This window comes from Phodopus roborovskii, unplaced genomic scaffold (assembly GCF_943737965.1).
Source record: "Phodopus roborovskii unplaced genomic scaffold, PHOROB, whole genome shotgun sequence".
NCBI classification, from domain to species: domain Eukaryota; kingdom Metazoa; phylum Chordata; class Mammalia; order Rodentia; family Cricetidae; genus Phodopus; species Phodopus roborovskii.
The window spans coordinates 30,548,474-30,568,240 of NW_026126541.1; positions in this window are offsets into that span (position 1 = coordinate 30,548,474).

Consider the following 19,767-nt stretch of genomic DNA (forward strand, 5'->3'; position numbering starts at 1 on the left):
GTCCTGTTCCCTGTGTCCATGGCATGCCTTGATAACATGGTTGAAAAAGGAAGAGTGAACTTTTAGCTAACATTGTCTGGAAGGATTTGTGCAACGATATTTTTAAAAAAAAAAAAAAAAGAAACAAAATAACGAAAAGGTAGAAAAGATAAAGATGAAAGAAGCAATTTTAAATGCATCATTTTGAACTAATAACACACAAAATATATGTTAGTGTGCAATGTAAAACACTCGTTTGATGTTTGCCGATGACCTGCTTTTAAGATGGAGTATGCTAAGTTTCTTTTGACACTTGGCAAAGACAGCTGCTACAGCTAGAAGCAAACCTTATGATATGTACATTCAAATGGAAGAAACCCAAAATGTGTTGAGCCAAATAAATCATGGTACTCAATTTGAAACCCAGCCATCATTACACAATGTCCTTGAGATGTCACCAGTGATGTGCTGTTTCTCCTAGAACAAGTCAGCAGATCTTACAAACCGAGTTGTGGCATTCTTTTTTATTTTTTTCCCCCAAAGCAGGCTTAAATTTTTTAAAATTCCTCTTTTGGAAGACTTTGGAACAAGCTAAAAAATTATGTTACCAAGTTTAAAAATTCTTGCAGATATGAGATTTTTTTTTTTAATATCATCTTCAGCAACAAAATCACATAATGAAATACCCCAAAGAAGCACTTTGAAAATGTTCTTTCCCCGGCAAGACTCCCTTTTAAAAGATAGCTCTTCTCCCGTTCATTACTAAAAGTCATCATTATCTTAGAAGAGAAAAATTAAGTTTATTCTTTCTAAAATACCTCCCGAGTAGAATAGCTCTGACAGCTACTTGTCATCACAGGAAATTTTAGCAAATTGTGACTCTGCCTTGAACGAGAAAGTCCCATGATTGATCTGTAAGTGAAGAACCTCTTTTAAGCTCTCCATGATGAAGGAACTAGGAAAGGCCTGCAGCTGAACAGATTTTCAAGGACAAATCCATGCTATTAACCAGGTACTAAAAACAGTGAATTATCACTTAGAGGCATTAACATTTTTTATTGTAAAATACACATTAACAAAAAGTTTCCCATCTTCAGCTTACATAAGTACAAGAGTTCAGTGCTAAGTATATTCATATCATTGTACAACCATCATCACCATCCATCTCTAGAACTCTTTTCTTCTTGGAAAATGGAAACTTTATACTCATTAAATAACAATTCCCCACCTCTGCCAACCGGCAGCCCCTACCAACTTCCATTCTACTTTCTGTCTCTATGATTACCACTTCTCTAGTTGTCTCCCATAAATTAAGTGCACAATATTTTCTCCTTGTCATTGATCGATTGCACATGACATGTTATCCTTAAGGTGTGTTCATTTTGTAGCAAGTACCACAACTTCCTTCTTTTTAAAATCTTATGAACAGTCCATGTTTACATTTCACTTATCTAGCCATGTGTCCATAAACACTTGAACTATGTCTCAGACCACTTTGTATTATATTAAGGAAATATCTGAGACCGGGTAATTTTTTACATTATTTATTGGTTGATATTGTATATATCCATACAATGTATCTTGATCATATTTAACCCTACTTCCTTCTCCCTCTCCTTTGGATGCTACGACTTCCCCTGACAATATTCTCATCTACTTTCATGTTCTAGTTTTTTGTTACAAATCACTGAATCAATTCAGTGGTGCTTAAGTGTCCATGTGTATGAGTCTATCCACTGGCACTAGGGCAACCAACCAGAGGCCAAAACTCCAAAGAAGAAAAAAGACTTTCCTTCTCCTGAAACCATCAGCTGCCAATATCTTCCCCCAGTCATGTGGTTGAGTTGACTGACTTGGTCTTTCTAAGTCTTGTGTAAGCCACCCTGGTCTCTGTGAGCCATATTGTATCTACAATACAGCATTTCATAGCACTCTTCTCCACCCAGAAGCTTTCACATCCTTTCTACCGCTGTGTCTGTGATGTTTCCTCGGCCTTGTTTGAGAGTTGATACAGGTATTTCATGTAAGGTTGAAGATTCTGTGGTCACTGGTTCTTAGTTCTTTGACTAGGTATGAGTTTCTGCATTAGCCACTACCCACTGCAAAAAGAAGCTTCATGGGTCAAGGCTGAGAGTGGCACTAATCTCTGGCTATAAATATAATTTGGTGGGTTTTGTTTTGTTTTTTGTTTTTTCAAGACAGGTTTTTTTTTTTTTTTTTTTGTTTGTTTGTTCGTTTTTTTTTTTTTTTTTTTTTTTTTTTTTTTTTTTGTATTGCTTTGGAGCCTGTCCTGGAACTTGCTCTGTAGACTAGGCTGCCCTCAAACTCACAGAGATCTGCCTGCCTCTGCCTCCCAAGTTCTGGGATTAAAGGTGTGAGCCTGTGGCTGTTTGACAAAATGTTTATTTAGTAAAACAACAGAAGTAGATCCTCTCCATAGGACCTATGCCCTCCCTAGCCCTGAGTTTTGAACAGATTTATAGTATCAGAATTTGAACCCAATCAGAGAGTAGTTGATTATTCCCATAACAGCCATGCAACTACTGTAGTAGTAGGCAAATCTTGCATAGTAGGTTGGTATTGGGATGCCAGGTATGGCCATTGATGTCTTTTTTTTTCCCCCTCGGTGGTTTACATATGTTCTGTGACTGTGAAAACCAAGAAGGAGTTTCCTGGTCACTTCTAGATTAATTTCTTTATGTCTTGCAACCAAAGTGTGTGGTATTTTTGGTAATAGGATTTACCATACAGTATAATGGACAACCAAGAACATTGGAAATACCCTGTTTTGTTTTGTTTTGTTGGGGGGGGGGAGTTGTTGTCACTGCTGAATAATTCAATTAATTCATATGGAGGCATCCCATGACTGGCACTGAAATTATCATTTAATTATCCATGTCTTCTGGGAGAAGCCTTGTCTACCAGTGCAGGGTGCCTCTCTTTAAATAACTTATTTTAATTACACATTTTTATATTAGTTTACAGAGTAATGAGTTTCTACAAGGATCTTCATACACCATTAGTTTTAGTTAACATAGCTCCCTATTTCTTCCTCTGTGCTTGTGGTGGTTGGAATGAGAATAGCCACAATAGGCTCCTGTATTTAAAAGCTTAGCCACCAGGGAATGGCACTGTTCAAGAAGGATTAGAAGAGTTAGGAGGCATGGTTTTGTTGGAAGTGTTTTCTGGGGTAGGCGGTGAGGTTTCAGAGGCCTTCTACCAGGCTCAGTGTCTCTCTGACTCTGCCTGCTGCCTGTGGATCAGGATGTAATGTTCTCAGCTCAATGCAATGCCTGTCTGCTTCATGCCATGATGATCATGGATCATGGACTAACCCTTTGAAGCTGTACGCAAACCACCAGTTAAATGCTTTCTTTTCGGAGTTGCCATGATTATGATGTTTTCTCATAGCAATAGAACAGTAACTAAGACCCCATTCTCCTTGCCCCTGCCCCCAGTCAGTTAGAGATACCATGACCATAGCAACTCTTTTTTTGGGGGATAGGGGGTTGGTTTTTCAAAACAGAGTTTCTCTGTGTAACTTTGGAGCCTGTCCTGGAACTCATTCTGTAGACCAGGCTGGCCTCGAACTTGGGGATCCAATTGCCTCTACCTCCCAAGTGCTGGGATTAAAGGCATGTGCCAACACCTCCCAGCCACAGCAACATTTATAAAGTAAAACACTTAACTGGAGTTGGCTTACAAGTTCAGTGGTTTAGTCCATTGCTGTCATGTCAGGAAGCATGGCAACACACAGGCAGACATAGTACTGGAGCATTTACACTCTGAGTACCTTATATCCTGACCACAGGCATCAGTCAGAGAGAGCCACTGGGCCTGGCTTGAGTTTCTGAAACCCTAAAGCCACCCCCAGTGAAACACTCCCTCCATCAAGGCTGCACCTATTCTAACAAGGCCACTCCCCAATAGTGTCACACCCTATGAGCCAATGAGGGCCATCTTCATATAAACCACCGCACCACACCACTCTATCATCACATGCATTCTACCATCCCCTCCTCTCATTAAGGAAGACTAAGTACTTTTTAAAAACATTTCTCTCACATTTCTGGATACTGAGAATTTCAAGATCAAGTAGCTGACATGATTGGTTGCCTGGCAAGGGCTGCATCCTCAAGAAGGGAGACATCACCCTCCTGTGATAAAAGGTTACAAGATCAGCTCATCTAATGCCTCCATGAGCCCCTATTGCAGAACCTTTATTCTTCCATGCCTTACTCACTTACTCACTTAATACTACCACGCTGGTAAGATCTGAGTCCGAGTGCATATTCTAACAGTGTCAGACTGTTTCTGCATTTAGTTAGTGCAGGCTGCATTATTCTGTATTCAAGTTGCTTGGGAACAAAACTGTTTCAGATTTCAGAATTATTTTTTTCTGATTTATATCGCCTTTGACTGGTTGAACATCCCTAACTTGAAACTCTAGAATCAGAAATGCTTCAAAATCCCAAACTTGTTGGACAAAAAGATGATATATATATATATATATATATATATGTATGTATGTATGTATGTATGTATGTATGTATGTATATCACATCTTCCTAGCAAATCCTTTATTAAAATGAAGCCTTTTTTCTCTTTTTATAACTTTTTTCATTTAACATATATTTTGTCTGATATTAAAAGCAAACATTTGCACTCTTTTTGCTATCATTGTCATGAATTTCATTCCATCTCTTCATATTCAACTACTTGTGTTTTAGAATCTAAAATGAGTCTCCTGTGTACAGCATATAAGATCACATAGATCTTTAAAAAAAACTGCATATCTCTTTTGATTGTAGAATGTAACCCATTTACATTTAAAGGAATTATGTGTCAGAAGGGATTAATACTGAGCTATTTGCTTTTCTATATGCCATATGCTTTTTCTGTACCCCATTTCCTACAATACCAATGCTTTTGTATTTAATTGAATTTTTGATAGTGAAATGTTTTAAATTTATTTTTCATTTCCTTTTGTGTATGTTACATAGCTAATTATCTTTGTAGTTACCATGGAGAGCATGCCTAACATCTTAAAGTATGACAATCTAATTCAAATATCTACCATCTGAACTTCAATAATGTACCAAACCTCTGCTCATTCCCAGTTCTGACTCTACCTCTTTCAGTAATAACTGTCACAATTAACTTGTTAATTAACTTGACTGTGGTAATAACTTCACTATGTACATGTGTATAAAATCATCATCATATTATATGCCTTAATACTAATTCCATTTGTATCCATTTGTACAGAGCGGTTATATCCTTGAATGTATATGTTCATAAATATCAACAATTTTAACACATTATTCTTTTAAATTATGTAGGCAATCAAAGTAAAGTTATAAAACATAATTTTAACAGTGCTAGATTTTAGAAATATCCATATATTTACATATACTAAGATATTTTGTCTTCATACAACTTTGAGTTACCATCTGGTGTCTTTTTATTTCAACTTGTCAGTGGCAGTGAGAATTTCTTGTAACAGACAGAGATACAGCAGTAATGCATTTCCTTAGATTTTATTTATCTTGGGACATCTTAATTTTTCCATGACTTTTGAGGGACAATTTTTTCTGAGCATAGAGCCCTTTGTTCAGTGTTTGTATTTATTTGTTTTGCATGTAGGAGTGTTTTTGGATATACACATGTACACCATATGGGTGCCTCATGCCTGCAGAGGTCAGAAGGTCCTTAGAACTGGAGTTACAGATGGCAATGAATCGCCACAGAGATTCTGGAAACCAAACTGAGTTCCTCTGAGAGAGCAAGAAGTGCTTGTAATTGCCAAGCCATCTTTCAGTTCCTAACTTTTTTTTTCTCTTTCAGCACATTGAATATGTCTACCAACTTCTGGCCTCTAAAGTTCCTGATGTGGCTTAGAGTTATAATGTTACCAAGGATTTGTTCTAAGTAAATAATGTCTCTAGGGCCTATTTGAAAAAATGTCAGGGACATTATTTTGATGAACCTTCTAGTCTGAAGATGCTCTTCTCTTTGCATCTTTGGATTCTTCTTTGCCTTGATTTATTTTTATTTTTAAAATTTTTTATTAACTTATTTTTTACATTCCAATCCCAGTTCCCCCACCCTTCTTTCCTCCTGATTTCCCAAAACCCCACCTCCCATAGGCTCCTCAGTGAGGGTAAGGCCTCCCATAGGGAGTCTACTAGGTCTGTCCCATTACCTCTTGAGGCAGGACCAAGCCACCTCCCTACTCCCCACTAAGGATTTGTTTTTATTAATGCTACTTTTCTACCTAACACATTTCAAATTAATAATTTGCTTACTAGTTACATACTTAGAGCCCAATGCTTCTGAATTTGTGGTGACTTTAGGAAAACAATTCAATTTCATGTCATCTACCTTGCAGTCATTATTGTCACAGGAACAGGCAGGCCATGATTGGCTCGACCTGAGTCCCCGTCCACTTCTATGGCCAGGGTCAGGGAAGGCAACTTTTAATTGGCAGCATCACCAGCATCACAAGAGAGCAGAATAGAAAGAAAGAGCTTACCAGAACTTTCCAGAGAAAGAACAGGTGAACTTGACAGAAAGAACACATTCCTACTCCACTCTAAATAAGATAAAGTGTGTGGAAGCCTTTTGTAAACTGCAAAGCATTGTCCAAATGCTAATTGATGCTATTATTTCTTCCTGTTGAATAAAGAGTTGTATTATCTTACTAGAGTAAATTAATGCTGGTAGCAAACCACTATTGTTCCACTCTTCAGCTCATGAAAGTAAAGATGCAGTAAATAGGCAAGAGGTCACCAGCAAGAACTGTTTAGCACTGAACCCAGAAGTTCTGCTTGTTACTGAGAAATGAGGCTGTATTTACATGAAAACAACTCTCTAGCCACAATGGGAAAAACTGCAATATAGATTTTCTGAGTGCTATTATGCCCTCTGGCTTTATCCTAGGGGACAGTTTAGAAGAATAAGATACAAGGCCACTCTGGGAGGACTGTTCCATTCCAACAAGGGCCCAGGAGTTCCAACTAGACAAAGCTCAAGGAGGGTTCCGGACAAACTGACTGAATTTTTCACTTCAGCCTGTGTTTCTCATGCTTACTGAATGATGTTTAATTTAATTCCCATGCTTAAGGCAGTGTGCTCTGCACTGCATCTGCGCACGGTTTGTTTGAAAGGGCTTATGATGAGGCAAGGCCAAAGGCAGGAAGCACACCACCATGATATCTTAATGAATAGACCCCTGGGGAAATAAGTATCCATATAATGAAGTCAGAAAAGAAATCATAAATTCCCCAAGAGGCCAGCAGCTTGCATGTTCAAGTGCAATGAAAATACTTCCAAAAAGATCTAGATGAAGGAGAAGACACCTGTGCTAGACAGATTTTCAGATATAACTTTACTGTGTCCAATTGGAAGCCACACATGAGTGCACAAGAGAATGGAAGGGCGCCTCTAACTACCTTCTGCAAGGTTGATTAACCTCTAGAACTTCCAGTGAATGTTGAGAGTTTAGAATGTTCCAAGTCCAGAGTCAAATTTCCTTGGGCCATTTTTAGCCCTCTTAATAGCCATTTGTTACCCTCCTCTGTACCTAAACTAGTATTTGGGATGTACTCACAGGGCACTCACTGATCTTCCTTTGGAAAACTGAACAGACCACTGGTGTCCACCAACCCAAAAGCTAAGGGTGTCATTAGATGGCATCTAGTGCCAAGTCCTACTTTGGGTTATTCTTGTCGTGAGGAAACACCATGACCAAAAGCATGTTGAGGAGGAAAGGGTCTATTTGGTTTATACTTCCACATCATAATCTATCACTGAATAAAGTCAGGGCAGAAATTCAAGCAGGGCAAGAACCAACCAGGAGGCAGCAGCTGAGGCAGAGGCCATGGAAGTGTGTTGCTTACTGACTTGCTCACCAGGGCTTGCTCATCCTGCTTTATTATAGAACGCAGGACCACCCGCCCAATTTAAAACATGCTCTATAGGACTGCCTACAGTCCGATTTTACAGAGGCATTGTCCTAGTCGAGATTCCCTCCTCTCAGAATGACTGTAGCTTGTAGCGAGTTGACATAAGACTAGGCTGCACAGCCTGCTTCCACATTAGAACCTGGAATCTGGAGTAGCACATGCCTCTGTTCCTGGACAATGGTCACTCATATTTGGCTTCAGAATCAACTATCTCCATGAAAGTGAGAGTCGCATTTTTGTGTCAACACATGCGTAAATACACATGTATGTACACATGCCTTGTCTATCACTCTTGTAAGCCCTGCCTTCTGCTTCCAGCTCTTGTTGTTCCAAGAAAAACAGGGAAGGAGAGACAAGTGTCACTCTCTGTGCTGGATAGTTTTATGTCAATTTGACACAGGTTAAAGTCATCTAAGAGGAGGAAATCTCAACTCAGAAAACGCCTTCACAAGACGAGGCTGTAGGCAAGCCTGTAGGACATTTTCTTAAATAGTGATTGAAGGGGTAGCTTGTAGGCAGTGCTACTCCTGGACTAGTGGTTCTGGGTTCTGTAAAAAAGCAGGTTGAGCAAATCTCAGAGAGCAATCCAGTCAGCAACACCTTCTATGGTTACTGCATCACCCCCTGCCTCTTGGATCCTGCCTTGTTTGAATTCCTGTCCTGGATCCTTTAAATGATGGACTACTATTGTGGTTTAATAAGGATCAGGAGAAACAAATAGGCCAACTAGATGTTTATTCGGGGAGAAATAATTTACAACAGAGACAGATGAACACCAGCAGTTTCCTGGTCCCAAGGATGCTTCCAGATGCTCCTCTGTCCCTGTGCTGCAAACAAGAGAGCGCCCCCCACCCCAGACCTCGTTCCCTGTGGTCAGTGCCACAGGTGCAGACAAAGTGCATATCTCACTACAGACTACAATGAGGAAGTATAAGCCAAATAAACTCCTGCTTTTCGTTTGTGGTGTTTTATCACAACAATAGAAACTCTAAGACACTCTCCCTGGTCTATGGATCAGCTAGGTTACTCTTCTGTTAATTAATTTGACTTCTCAGTCACTGCAGTTTTAGGCCTTGAGTCTTTTAATACTAACAACTTCTCAGAAAAGAATATATATTCTCTCATATGTATATGAGAGAAGGGCTGTCTGCAATCATAATTCACCCTATTGTGACACAGGACTAAAATTGGAACTTAATCATTCTATTTAGGAAAAATGGAATGACAACCACACACACACACACACACACACACACACACATACACACACACACACACACCAATGGGTGCATGTAAAGATCAAAGAGCAACCTGCAGGAGTCTTTCCCTGCAAGTAGGTCCAGGGCATTGAACTCAGATTGTCAAATTTGGCCACAAGTGCCTTTTATTAGCTGAACCATCCTGCTTGCCCTTAGTGATGGATTTGAGTCAGACAGACAGGGTTTTTTGAACTCCTTCCCACGCTGGGCCTCTCCTGCCTGTGTGCAGGGAAACACATTGTGCGGCTGACTCAGAGCCTCACTTATAATCAGCAGTTTAGAACAAGGACTCAAAGTACAGAATCTGGCTCCGGGCTGCCTGGATTTGAATTCTAACTTCACTGTTTATTGGCTTCCTAGCTGCTTTCACTTCCAAGAGTTACTTAAGAAAGTACCATAAACTGAGTGTCTGCATGGGAAATTTTATGACACAGTTCAAGTCTGCGATCTGGGAATTGGCAGGGACAGTTTCTTTTGAGGGCATCAAAAAAGAATTTTTCCATCACCACCTTCTGCTCTGGGTGCTTTGCTGAAGTCTGCTGTTCCCTGGCTTATGCTGCATTACCCACAATGCTGCCTTGATCTTCATTCACCTGATAATGGTGCTTCTGTACATAAATACCTGCCTCTCAAGATGTCCCTTTTATAAGGACATTCGTCATATTAGACTAGAGGTTCATTTACTCAGTAGACTCTGATGATAGTGTCTGCAATCATTCTATTCCCAGATAAGTCTACATCTGTAGGTCCTAGGGGTATGGATACTAACATGCAAATTTTGAGAGGCCACAAGGAAACCACTAACAGCAGTGACTTAGGGTTTTATTGCTGTGAAAAGACATGGTATGGTGAGCACAGCAACTCTGATAAAGGAAAACATTTAACTGGGGCTGGCTTACAGTTTCAGAGGCTTAGTCCATTATCATAGCGGGAACCATGGCAGAATGCAGACAGACATGGTGCTGGAGAGGGACTGAGAGTTCTACATCTTGATCCACAAGCTACAGGAAGAGAATGAGACACACTTCCTCCAACAAGGCCATGCCTCCTCCCACAAGACCATACCTCCTAATAGTGCCACTCCCAATGGGCCTGTTTTTATTCAAACCACCACAAATGGTAAATTATTTAGTTCCAATTTCCACATTAATAAGACAGAATAACAGTGCATCCCACTATATGAGTTTGTGATACACTGAGATGAATTAATATATAGCTCAGACTCAGAGTCAGGACCCAGCACAGATCAGTCAGCACTGCCAGGAGCTGGTATTTTGGGTTGTGTCTGTGTCTGTCTCCTTCATTAACCTACTGTGGGTGGGGATTGCGCATGGTCAAGCACACGGTGGTATTTTATCACCTATGATACAGCACATAACAATACCCTTTCTGAGCTATCATCTTTGAACTGATTGATTAACTTAACTCTAAAGCAGAGTGATATCAGGGCTGGGATTGAAAGTCTGCCTGAATTTGTGTGATAGTGAATTTGGGCAGATTATGCTTCTCATCCCATTCATGAAGTTAGATCCCAGAGGCTCTCCTTGCAAAGAATTTAAAACCTCTCTTTTTTGTTGTCTCTCCCCAAGGTTTCCTGCTTTTTCAGAAAGCCTGGAGATTTGTCATTCTGCATGCAAATGCCATTGTCTTGAGATATTTTGAAGCATCTAGCCTGAGCAGTTTACCTTGAGTTCCTAGCATCACTGAATGCCGTGGTCCTGCGGTTCTCTACTCCGCTGTGACATTATCTGTGCAAGGCAGAGAAACAGATGGATACACATGGTGATATTGCCCCTCAGAGGCCTGACTGGGCCAATGGCAATCTTTAAATCTGGGTGCCAGATTAATAACATGCTTTGAGTGACTTCTAAGATGTATTACTCAGGAGAGATGTTGTTTTAACCTCTGCAACTTTACATGACTTCCGAATTAATAGAAAATTTTTCTTTGCTTTGTTTGAAAATTATGTGGAATGGCACCCAGCATGAGAACTCCTCAGATGCCAAACAGCAGCTAATGATGGGGAAAGTGGTTTAGTTATGCCACAGAGATCATGGTTTAGGAAACCATGGGCAATCCCTCATTCAGTTCACATGATGCACAGGCTGGACTTGACTTGACCTGATGAAGTCTGGCACCACCTCTTGTGCCAGCCATAAATAAGGTCATCTCTGAGATGACTCAAAGAGACTAGATGAGGAAGTACTTGCACAGAGGACAGTGGGTTCAGCATCTGGCTTTGGCATGGTTACTCTATGGTTTCCTGAGATCAGCAGGTCTTATCATTTCCCCACATCTCCCCTTCCTCTTTTCGACAAAATTGATGTATGTTTCTGATCCCTGAAGTCCATTCTCTGCATCATCTATAAAAGATTAGTTTCTACACCTCTTGATCCCGAGTCTTCTCTCTCCAGACTAGTTTCTTTCACTCTCAGTCTCTGACACCCACCAGTTAATGACTTGCTTGGAGCTCAGTGTCAAGTTCTCTGTGTTCTTCATAGAACTATCTCAAATGGAACTCAGAACTTGAAAGACCCTGATCCTACCACAGGAAAGTCTTTTGAAACACAGAGTGGGTGTGGTTGCCTCTGTTCTGAGTTCTGAAAGACATCTTAGTACCTCAGGAAAGAAATCTTGACATGTGGAAGATCAAAGGCTATTCACCACCGCTGTGCGTGTGAGTTTTTGCTAAATTTGATATAAAATAAATCAAGAGAAGTATAACCTGGAGCTTGCCAGAAGGACCAGGGTCTTTGGCGGTAGGCAGAAACACATGTGTGAGCCAAAGTATGTCACTCTTGTGTGGATGCTCTGAAGTGTACCCAACAAGTCAGTTAAGCCACTACTGGCTGGGGATGCAAACATGAAAGTTAGTATGTGGGTTTTGGTTCATTTTAGAAGAAAGATCTGTAAGGATGGAGTGATCTGGGCCACCTGGCCTAACACATGTCTGGATATTCTCTGGTGGATAGTGAAGTTCTGAGTCTACCAATCTAGTCAATAAATCAGTGTATCACAGAAAGACATTCGAGAGAAGGTGGAGAAACATACAACTAGACCCCATCCCAGGGACCTAGCTTTGGAAGGCTTATAGCAAATATGTGTTTTGTTCAGACCTAGCTTCTTAACCAGAGCTCTGTTGTTTGATGTGTTTGTTGTTCTGTTGAGTCCCAGTTCCACTCCCTTGGTAAAGGAGCTCCAAATGCATGCTGCCTTCTCTTCAGAGCTGTTGGCCATCGTGAATAGTTCATACTTTTATAGAACTGCATGCCTGACCATTTGGAAATAGTATGTTTATGTTGTTGCCTCAGAATTGTTTTTCTTAAAACACATAAAACAAAATTCTCAGTATTTTAAAAGATGTAAGGCATTGAAGAAATGTGGTGTGTGTGTGTGTGTGTGTGTGTGTGTGTGTGTGTGTGTGTGTGTGTGTTCATTTCACTGAATATCTTCATCTTAACAAGAAGAACCTGGAGGAAAGAAACTTCAGAATGTCATGGCTGTGCTTCTGTGATATATGCATTTCCTTAGCTCTCTATACAAAGGGGGCATTCCATTTATTGGTGCAATGTCTCATATACTGAACTTTATGTTATAAGATAAACTGTTTGCAAAGGTAAACATTTGAGACTGGTAAAATCTGGCAGAGATTTTATTCTCTTACAACATTTGGTGGAAATAAAATCCAAATCAATCCAGTTCCTTCTTAAATGGCCAATTCCTTCTTTGCCAGAATTACTTCATAGATTAATTCCTTCAAAACAAAGTTCCTCATTTCATCCAATCCCATACAATTTTTCTTATATTTCCTCTATAAGTTTTAAACAGGCAAAGTTAAGTATATAATTTGATAATTACATAAAAGCCCTAATTCCAACTAAATCTTTGGTAGAATTTTTAAAATTTCTTTTGGTATTGAAAAACCCCATTGGTAGCAAGCTACTATGAAGAAACCTGATGTAATTCCTTACTAGGAAGTTCAGTTTTCCTTTCTGTATCATAGAGATGATGGTAACACCTCTCTTGGTGTTGTGGAGTAGACAGAGGTAGCAAAGTAAGTTTACAGAAGGTAGAAGCGGATACTACCATTGACTTTATTAAAAACCAAAGCCTCCAAAGTATACTCATGCAGCCCAACTATATTCCTTCCATTATACAGTTCTATGTTACAGATGGATCTTCCCAGGAGAGGCAAATCAGAAACAAATTCTTCATTAGACATTACTATGTGTCCTTTTTCTAAGACCCATAATCATGCTGGGGACTAACAGCCTTAAACATCTCAAAGGTGTACTAAGGTGAGAAAAATTCCCTAGTAAGGAAACAGGCATTTTGGTGTAAAAGTGATCATGTTCCCAAGAAACCATAAGCAACCAACTGTGCAGAGAAGAGCAGAAATGGGTCTTCATACAACAAGGTTCTGTTAAGACTATCATGACTGAAAGTCCCCCTTGGGCTGGAAAGACACTAAGATATATCTGTTAGTTCAGTTAAAACAATGGAAAACTTAAACCAGTGTCACACAAAGTTGTTTTATGTCTCTTGAGAAGGAGTCCAATGAGCCAAGGGCAGTGGAGCTCTACAACACTGTTCACAGAACCAGCTCCAAGCTCCTTGTACCTTCTTGCAGTGCTAACATGGTCCATGATAGGGGACAGCTACCTCTCAGGATCTACTGACTGCTAGCATTCCATCAACAAAGTTTCATTTTAGGCCACAGGATTGGGAAAGGGAAAAGTCAGGAGTCACTCTCCAGAGCAATTTCTGGCCTTATGGGAACCTTTTGGGAAAGTGTTTTCCAACAATGTGTGCTTAAGTCTATCCCAGAGGCAAGAATTCAGCCACACTTCCTGGTGAGGGAATATAGTGTTTTTAATTGGCATGTTTTTGCCTCCAATAATGCCGACATTTTATTTGTAAGATAAGAATCAGGAATGGATGTTGAGTTGGAACAGATTCCACGCAAAGTATTTGTCTGAGGCATTTTGAGAAAAATGTAGACAGGGGAATGTATGGTCAGGGAGGATTGCTACCTGGTGGCCTGGTGGACTCCACCTCCATCCTGTTAGAAAGTGACCAATAGGCCTCTCCCCACTCTACCATAGGAAAGGGGGAGGGTGGCATCTATTGTATGTCTGCTGTCTCCTAAGCAACCGACAACCACTTTGCATGAATTATGCTGTTTAGTTCCAGAGTAGCCCATGAAGTAAATGCTAATCTTACTCCTATTTTACATACAGAGGACTTGAGGCTGTGAGGGTATTTAACCAACATTCCTAGAAGGTGAAGAGGCATGATCTTGACCTTGGGTTTTCAGTCTCAGAAAACACGAACTCTTAACTGCAACACTGAATACTGTTTTAAACACAGAACACATGTGTGCAGGCAGACACGCACCCAGGAAGGAGAGTCATGCAAAGGAGTGAGAATAAGGTGAATCCCCGAAACAAGGTTTCAAAAATTAGAGATTAAAATGTAAAAATATAGGCTTTTAAGATGGCTCAGTAGGGTAGGTCACTTGCCACCAAGCCTGACAACCTGTGTACAATCCCTAGTACCCTTGTGGTGATATATTGTTTATGACTTAATAAAGCCACTGGAGATCAAAATGCAAAGTGAGCCATATCCATAGAGCCAGGCAATGGTAATTCACACCTTTAATTCCACCAGCCATGCTTGTAGGCTGTAGAAGCTGGGCAGTGGTGGCACACACCTTTAATCCCAGGACTCAGGAGACAAAGGCAGATGGAGCTCTGTGAGTTCAAGGCTACCCAGGGTTACACCAGAGTGAATCAGTCTAAAAGAGAAACAGCTCATACAAAGGAGATCTCAGCACTTGGGATCCCATGTAATCCCAGCTCTAGAGAGTTATATAAGAAAGAGGCAAAGTCAGACTCAGAGAATTATTCTCCAGCCACATTGAGGAGAGGGTAGCAGTCTGGATTGCACTCTCAGGACTTCTGGAGACAGGATCACCCATTTTTGTCAGAGGTAGAGGTAAGAGCTAGTGGCCTGGTTGCTTTGCTTATCTGACCATCAGCTTGAACCCCAAAACTGTTTCTGTGTTTTTATTAATTTGTGCTACAGACCCTCACAGTGGAAGGAGAGAGCCAACTCCTTTACATCATTGTCTGACCTCCACACACGTTATGGCATGTGTGCATCCATGCACACATCACACATCACATGCAAATACAAATACATTTAATAATAAAAATGTTAATAAAAATAAATTTTAAAATCTAATACCCAATTTTTAAAGATGTAAAAATCATGAACCTGTAAGTTAAATAGTTTAAAGGGAGACTGTAGTGAGATATTTACTTTGTCTCCTTCTGTGGCACTGACCACGCCCATTGGGGGTGGAGCCATGGGCGGAAGTGACCTGTGGAAGGAGGTCTGAGGAAGAGAGCCAGCCGGGGAACGCTCTCTGGCTGGCCGGACTCAGACAGGAGAGCATCGGTGGAACTTGCTGGTGTTCATCTGTCTAGGTTGTAAGTTATTTCTCCCTGCATAAACATCTATTCTGCCTATTTGTCTATCCTGATCCTCATTTAACCGCAATAGGAGACTTTAAAAACTATGTATTTATAGACAATGAGGAGTACTAAAAGGAAATAACCAGTGGATGGGAGAGTGGCACAGCCATGAAGTCACAGACAACGGCATCTCACCAGCACAATTCTTCCTTGTTTCTAGCAAGATCCCTTGTGTCACTGCCATCTCATTTGACAGACTACAGAGGGGCTAAGATCACTGGTGATACATGTTAGGCAAAACCTTCAGGAACATTTAGACGGTGAAGTCTGAAGTCCTTCAGAACAAAAACAGTCTCCAGACATACTTAGGTCACTCTCTTCCTGGCACCAGATGTAGCTGCATTCAGGAAGGCAAGTGGCATAACTCAGAAATTCCTTCCATATGCTCTCACTCCACTCATCCACTACACAGAATCAACCAAGAATGACCTTTTCACTTTGAGTGTGTTGAACGTAGCTTTGCAAGCTAAGATGGAAAACCGAATTCATTCCAAGGTTCATTTTGTGTGTGTGTCGGGGGGGGGGGGGGGGGGTCGTAGGTGTGTGTATATGCATGTCTCCGCATGTGTGGGTACACCTAAGTGGAGGTATACACCCATGCATGTGAGAATGGGTAGCAAGGCCTGAAGTTGAGGCTGACGATCATCCTCATTGAATCTTCTGTTTTATTCATTGAGACAGGAGCTCTCAATATATGTAGTAATATTTTGTTTGTGTTTTAACAAATAAAGCTTCCCTGAAGATCAGAGGAAGAGCTAAGCCACTAGAGGCAGAGGTGGCACACACCTTTAATCTCAGGGTTTGGGGGGGACAGACAGATATCTGTTAGTTCAAGGCCACTCTGAGAAACACAAAGTTAACTCAGCCTAAAAGAGAAACAGAGCTCACAGGAAGGTGATCTCAACACTTGGGAGACAGGAATGATAAGGCTGGGTGAAGGGAGGAAGGAATGCAAGGAGGGAGGAGACAGAGGCTCCTGCAGTCTGTCGGGAGTCTGAGGAAGCAATCTGGAGATGCAGTCTGATGAGACCCTGTGAGCACAGGGTCTCCCCTTTGGTCTGAGCATTGGTAGAGGTAAGAACTCTAGTGACTGGCCACTTTGCTTCTCTGATCCTTCAGCTTTTACCCCCTGATGGCTTACTCTTGAGTTTTTATTATTAAGACCAATTAGAATTCATGTTACATTGTTAGTCCTTCTAGCCAGCCTGCTCTGGGAATCCCTGTTTCTGTTATCTGAGGCTAGCATTGAAAGCAGGCTACAATAGTCTTTGGTTTTCTGGTAATCTAAACTCCAGCTCTCAAAGCAGATTAATACAAATACTTCAACTACTGAGCCATCTCCTCATCCCCTAGAAAACTGAATTCTAATGGCTGCCATGATTAATGAAATGATTATTTAGGTATTAGATGCCTTCAAGATGGCAGATATACTGCTGGATGGGAAAAGTAGACGTGACATCTACTGCCAGGTAGTTCATCTGGCCAATTGCAGGACATTGTAGCACATGCCTTTAATCCCAGCACTCTGGAGGCAGAGGCAGAGGCAGGTGGGTCTCTGTGAGTTCAAGGCCAGTCTGGTCTACAGAGTGAGTTCCAGGATAGGCTCCAAAGTGATACATAGAAACCCTTTCTCCAAAAACCAAAAAAAGAAGAAAGGAAGGAAGGAAGGAAGAAAGGAAGGAAGGAAGGAAGGAAGGAAGGAGGAAAGAAAGGAAGCAAGAAAGAAATAAAGGAAGAAAGGAAGGAAGGAAGAAAGAAATAAAGGAAGAAAGAAAGGGAAGAAAGAGTCCACATGTATACACCCACATTGCTCCTATAAACAATGCATATTCATGCTGGTCAACTCCCATCTTCCATAGTCTTCAAAGCTCGTCTGCCTCTTTCATATTGTCCTCCTCTAGCTGTGGAGGAATTTGGGTGATCAACATAGGAAAAACACTATTTGTATTGACATTGACTTTTTTTTTTTTTTTTTTTTTTTTCTGGTAGTCCAACTGTGGTTTTGGCAGCTTTTCCTTCATAAAAGTTTCATGTTACTTCCTCTTGCCACCTGGGAGTGTCTATGGTGACCAGGGGGCCAGTGCTTGCTCAATCAGGACAGAGAAGTTTTCTGAATACCTCAGATTCTATCCTTAAACCTGGTCAAGGGCAACCAGGAAGTAAGCCTAGTCGTCTTGGTCTTTACTTCCCAGCCTCTGGCCCCACCCAGTGCTTCAGTCTCTCTCACTGGGCCCCAGCTGTGGGCCTTAGTGCTCTGCTGGCTAGCTGGCTTTGCGAAGTTTTTGTTTGTTTGTTTGTTTTTGGGTTTTTTGGGGTTTGGTTTGGTTTTTGTTTTGTTTTGTTTTGCAGGACATCTCTGGCTGGCTACAGGATCCATTTTCTCTTTCTTGGCAACACATTTCTAACGGCCTTTTCTCTGAACAAATGAAGCATCCTACAAGTCAAGAAGGGTACTATGTATGCAGTGCTAAGAATTCACTTTTGTTAACACAGTGGGGACAAATTTGTCCTTAGGGAGGATAAAAAAAGAGGAACGACACTGACCCCATCCACTGGTTTGACTGCATTTAGATAAACTCAGTCACCAATAATTCGTCCTCTGTCACGTTAAGGAAAATAATCAAAGAACTTCCTCTTGGTATCATTTGACCAAGAGTGAGCCCAGATTTGAATTTTCTACTTCTCTCTCCTGTCCTGTCTGTATAGCTGTATGAGTCTGAATCTGTGTCTGTCTGAATGCTATCTTGTGAATCTGACCATATGTGTGCATGTGTGTAGCAAGGTTTTGCCCTCTTTTTGAACATCATAGGAAGCATTAGCCAGAGAAGAAATGAGAGGTGTGTAACAGGAACCTGCAGCAGGGTTTTACAAGGCATAAAGTCATTGACCCCCACTTGTCCAGGTAATAAATAATATCACAAACGTCTTTGTTTATTGAGCAATATCTGTGTGTTGCTAGCAATATTTCAGGTGCCTGTTCATTTTACAGGGCTTCCTGGGTACCATTTTCAGCAAATGATTATCATAACACACAGGCCCAACCATAGTCCCAGTCTCTTCGAATGCAAGAGACATTTTTATCATAATGCATACTCATTTGCAACAAAATAATGTTGACTATATTATCAGTATTTGTGAAGTCATCTGCACAGATGTCTCCTTGAAGTAGAAAGTAAGATGGTGGTTATCAGAGCCTGGGATGAAATGCAGGTGAAGGTGCACATATTACAATTATGAGAATTGATAAACTGCCACAGGCCTTGAGGGCTCTCTCCACAGATCCAACTCAGAAAGAATCCAAACTATAATACCATGGTTTCCATAACAACTATGTGCCAAACTTGTTAAAACACCTTCATATGAGCACTTTCCTCAGAGCCCAGCACTCTCTCGTGGTGTCTCCTCCCAACCTCAGTCTTCTGGGTCATGAAGGCTTTTGGCAGAGAACTTCAGCTTACATATCATCTCACACTAGAGCCACTGGTAGTTCTAACAGTAAAGTGAGTGCCACTTTTTATAAACATGTAGGCAAATCTTCAGAACCTCTGTTAAAGAATGGAGTTTGAAAGGATGGAAGAAAATGACTGGTTAGGAGTCTAACGTTTCCCTCTCTCCACTCAAATACCTACACATGGGGAAAGGAACAGCAAAACACAGAAGATCTCAAACTTAATAGCTATCATTGGCACCCACCCTCTTCATGCCTGCCTATGGTCTGATTGGAATCTGAAATGTTCCCTTCACCCCAGGATCACATTTGACTGCCTGGTCCCATCTAACAGTGGTGCTCTGAGAAGCTGTGGAAACTTGAGCTCAAGGGTTTACCTCATCAATACAGGCCACTGGGTATGGATGCTGGATGGTCATAGCCTTGCCTTGCTTCTGGCCCATTCTATAGGCTCCTCCCTCTGGAAGTTGAGCTACCCTGGCCTCCCTCTCCTGACAAGCTGTATCTTCTAAACTTCTAGCCAAGCTCAACTCCATCTCCCTAAATGTTTTTTGTCTGGTGTTCTGTTATAGCTG